At 35.7% G+C, this 5,197-nt stretch overlaps 1 non-coding gene across 1 annotated transcript; it reads right to left on the reverse strand.

Moving 5' to 3' along the window:
- Positions 1 to 4,660: 4,660 nt before the first annotated feature.
- On the reverse strand, positions 4,661 to 4,766 carry LOC139860987 (small nucleolar RNA R71). The gene has a single exon (XR_011763610.1). It is a non-coding gene; the product is annotated as a small nucleolar RNA R71 (small nucleolar RNA).
- Between the last annotated feature and the right edge of the window lie 431 nt (positions 4,767 to 5,197).

A 5,197-nucleotide genomic window follows, 5' to 3' on the forward strand; every position in this document is an offset into this window, starting at 1 on the left:
CGTGATTTCACAGGTTATTTCACTAGTTACTTATAAAATACTTAAACATGTTATGGAACATATTTACCGAGTTATATAAAATTTTGGAATATTTAATCTATTTATTTAAATTTATTATTCGATATTTATAGTAAATAACATTTAATTCATAAATAATTAATGTATATTGTGTAAAAGCGATTTATAAATTTTTATATTACCTTTGCAGTATATAAAACTTGTAAAAAATATAAACCCAATTATTTAGGTCGATTTGGTATTTTATACATAATTAACTTTGATTTAGTGTAAACCGAGGAAATAATTAAAGGAAAATGGAAATAAATACAAAAACGTAATAAACATATTTTTATAAATATTTTATTTGTTTATTATGATTATTAGACACTGAGAAAAATATAAAATATGATATTACCTATTTTAAGCATTTTAAGCATTTTAGTTATTACCTATAAAATATGATATTACCTATTTTACCTATTTTAAGCATTTTAGTTACTAAACAATTCTTGAAGATAATATTAAATGCATAAAAATAGAAAATATTGCATAAAATATTTTTATAAAAAATTTTCTACAGATTATCATGCCTAAATAAGTGTAGTAAAATTATATATATAATTATTGAATTATTAGTGGAATTATATATATATATATATATATATATATATATATATATATATATATATATATATACATAAATTCGACATATATAAATGTATAAAATAATTATCAATTTAAATATTATTATTTTAAGTACTGGATCAATAGATAAGTATAAACTTAAGATTTCATAATTATCTAGCTAATTAATTCAGTTCCTAAATTATTTTAGCATACTATATAATAATTAAAAACTAATAATGAATGATAATACTTATCATATAAATTAATAATGACAATACATTATTAATAAATAATTATATTATAACTTATGTAATATAATAAAGAATTATTATATAAGTAAACTAAATGTGACGTGTTCTTATACGTGCATAATAAGTGACGGTTATGGCCAAAAGATAACGTACGACTTATACGAACTTCATCGCTACTTACGGTCGTAAGTGAATGATGTCTAGGTTGCCGTTATGGGACAAGCTTGTGGATCTCGAATGTCATGACTTAGTTTCTGATCAAGAGTCCTGGACCCCCGGTTACACCTGGTCATTCCGGACTTACTTGATACCACCGAAGTTTGGGTAAAGTTGTACAACATCTTAATGAGGATTATAACCCGAACTTACAAACTTTCTAAAAATAGAAACCTACTTTATATGGAAGCTTTCCAAAAGTAGAAACTCTTCTCGTGAACCATCACTATTAATATAGTTACTATATTAATAAACATATTTTTTTGTCTGTTAGACAATAACTGACCAAACGTTATATCTCTAGGTTGAGGTTTCCGGTCAATTACTCCCATTCATTCTTCTCTTTCGAGGATAACTTCAAATAATGTTAAGGTAAACTTCATAGCCCCGCTTTTTACCATTTCATAACTATTTTACAACTTTGGGGTGAGACACATGCTTGCTTTTAAACTGTTTTACGCTTTAGACACAAGTACTCAAACTTTAACGGTGCTGCCATGCTATGTTTCATGCTAAATCCCTGCCATGATATCATTAATTGCTATGCATAATGCAAACTTAGTAATTGTGAGTAGGCCTATTGAGAGTGACGTCTCTAACCAGTTGACCATTGGTCTTTGGTTACATAATAATAATTTCAACGACACTGACAGTTCAAGGTGTTGATATCGGCTAAAAAGTCACGTTTTCACCGGTATTAAAGGCCAAAAACAAGAAAGATTCAATTATTAAAGGCCAAAAACAAGAAAGATTCGAACTTTATCGACAAAATACCCACTTCGTCGGTTAGAATTGAAGAACAAGTAATTACGAAGACGGTTCAAAAAGAATCAAGAGAATCAGAGCTAAAACGAAGATTCTAGAGCGAAAAAGGTGAAAGACAAGAAATCAAGTTACGATCCAGGAAAATCAGCTGACCAGGCAAGCCAAACGGCTTGCCTGGCTCACAAGCAGCCTGCCAAACGGCCAGGGCAAACGGCCCCTGCAAACGGGCTGGTCTGCCAAACGGCCCCTGCAAACGGCCTGCCAAATGGCCTGCCAGCCGTTTGCAGGGAAAATTTAGGCCTATTTAAAGGGCATTTGTCATTCATTCCAACGCACACTTCAGTTCACTTCTTTCTCTCTCTTGTACAATATTAGTCATACTTTCAAGGTCTTCGACTCCGTGCGGGAAACCTAGTACCCGGAGAAGAACGCCGAAGATTGTAGTAGGAGCGGTCTGGAGTCTTGAAGTTATCACTTTTGTATTCAGAACTCGTTTAATCTACTGGTACTTCTACCCCTTGTCTTTATATAAAGTCTTTCATTACTATGCTTTGTGATATTGTTACCATGATTAGCGAGTAGTTATCTTTAGTGTATGTTATGACATAATCAGTTATAATGCAGAGATTATATTATAGTTTGTGTATGTTGTCAAAATGCTTTCCGATTATGCTTTGAACTCAATCGCTTTTCAAACTAATAGAACATAGTTATTGGCTCTGTTATTGGGAAGTCGCGAACCCCGATTCAGAGTACACTATTTGTGTCACCCCTTGGTAAGAGAAGTCTATCGGATACAACATGAGTTTGACTGAGGCACACCAGTTGTAGTAAGTCCACCGAGCCTTGGATTCCGACTGAGGACTCTTTCGTAGTGAAACATCTAACTAAACCCCTAGTACATTGTTGGTCCTAGACCATGCTAGTGTAGTCACCAAGCATATAAACTTCGTACATGCACGCTGAAGCACAACGGTTGTTGTAATTGTACCCCTGCTAAGTAAGGCCATGGAACACGGTTAGTGTTGACTAGTACACTTCACCATAACGCGGTCTCAAGCATTGCACCCCTCTTGAGGGATTCTTGGTTAATTAAGGAACTGTTTGTTTGAACACATAAAGGATTAGACCGTTAGGATAACCGAACGTATTCATGGAAGTCAGCTTGACTTGGCCATGGTGTTCTTTATGGTTGAACTCTTTTAAGGGCCTAACTATCTTTTAAACCAATCATTAACGAAAGCATCAAGGCACATCACATCTCTTGAATATGGAAAACCATGTATTCTATTATACTTGAAAAAGTTTAGACCATTTCGGAATGTTAATACGTCACCCAAACAAGTCGCTCAATTGGATGAGCCGTCTGAACGTGTAGGCCTGTAGTCAGACTGCACGGGTGTCGGGGGTAAGGGACGTTGCTGTCTATTCAGAATCTTCAAGCCTATCGCATTACCCAGTAACATGTCTTATGACAGGGGCGTTTAGGAATAGTGTAGTAAATATAAGGTCACTGCCTATCCATGAGCCAAAATTTCATAATACCGGCAAAGTAACTGATGAAATCATAGCATGCACTTGTTTTAGCCTTATCTGAATTACAAATTTTATCGTATTTACTTTACTTTACTTTATCTAGAAAACCCAAAAATTAGGCAATCAACCACTACTCCTGCACCTTAGAATTATCTTAAGTTTTAGATATAGGTTCGATTCTACTGATATCTCAAAATACGACTCTAGGTCATACTTCCCTTACTCATAATAAGGAGTAGTACGATTTAGGCCCCGTTAAATATAAATTTAAAACAAGTACCCCCCCTCTCGGTGACTGACTCTGACGCGTTGCGACCTGACGACATCGCACGAAATAAAATCGTCCGTTTCGGTCATATCAAGAGGGAAACTAGTTTTTGGCGCCGCTGCCGTGGAACTGGTATCAGATAATACTGCTCTCTATCAAACTCATTCATAAGCATTTAAGTGGTGTCTAAGAAAGACAATTATACACGGACTTGGTTGTTGGATTTTTCGAACAGTCTCCAATTATATTGGAACCAAAAGGATCATGCCTCTCCGTAGTCGGCCAGACCACTTGGTTTGTTGAATAGTTCATGCGAAGCTCTGTTATCGAAATACTAGGGAATCAGTAGCAAGAACCAAAAACATATCTATAATTAGGATAATTAGAATACCTTAGACTACTTTAGATTAAGATTACCTTAGATTACTTTAGATTGCTTTAGATTTACCTTAGATTGCCTTAGGAACCTAGTTTATCTGCTTAAAATTTAAAAACAGCAAAAAGAGGCATACCCAGTGTATGACCCAAACCCGATCTAGACCAGGGCCGTTGTTATTCGTACCTGATCCGGACGCCATAATCTCTAAAGAACGCAAGGAAGCAAGAATCAGAAAATAAATGGCGTTACGCGTTACTTTAGCAGAAAATACCAAACCCTCGATTGAAGGTCGAGGAGGACCGATCAGATTTCCAGAGATTCAAGGACACTCGTTCTAGTTAAAACATCACATCATATAGCTCATCCAAAATGGCTGTCAATTCCATGGATTACCGAATGACGATCATAATTCTCACCTTGATAAATTCATATCTCTTTCAAATTCCTACAAGCAGCCAGGAATAGGACAAGATATAGTCCGGCTATACTTGTTCCCCTATTATCTCACTCATCATGCATAGACATGGTTCGAAGGACTGGAAAAAGATTCCATCACGTCTTGGACGGAGATGGCCACTAAATTCCTAACCAAATATTTCCCTCCTTCTAAACAAACCAAGCTTAAGAATGACATCATTAACTTCAAACAAAGTTATGATGAATCTCTTTACACTGCATGGGAGCGATTCAAAACCCTGCTGAAGAAATGCCCTAATCACCAGTTAGAATGGTCAGCCCAAGTATGTACCTTCTACAATGGTCTTACGGTAAATCATAGGACCACGATCGATGCCGCTGCTCAAGGAAATCTGATGAATCAAACCGCAGATGAAGCATTGGAGTTGCTCGAGAACATGACAATGCATCATCATGACTGGAACAGTGGTGAAACAACTTCATCATCTGCACCACTCTCTGCACTTAATAATCAAACAGAGGCCATCAAATATCTTACAGACAAGATGGAGTCTCTTGAGAGAATTGAAGACGCAGTCGTAGTAAGTTAACCAGGTCCAGGCCTGTGTTAATTGTAGCAACCCGCAACCCACTGAAGAATATCAAGTTAAGTACGAAAACCCTGACGATTCATTCTGTTACGTTCAATACCCAGCTCGCCAATCAAATCCCGAATTCAATCAACAACCTAGGGTTAAC

Source organism: Rutidosis leptorrhynchoides, chromosome 7, assembly GCF_046630445.1.
Source record: "Rutidosis leptorrhynchoides isolate AG116_Rl617_1_P2 chromosome 7, CSIRO_AGI_Rlap_v1, whole genome shotgun sequence".
NCBI classification, from domain to species: domain Eukaryota; kingdom Viridiplantae; phylum Streptophyta; class Magnoliopsida; order Asterales; family Asteraceae; genus Rutidosis; species Rutidosis leptorrhynchoides.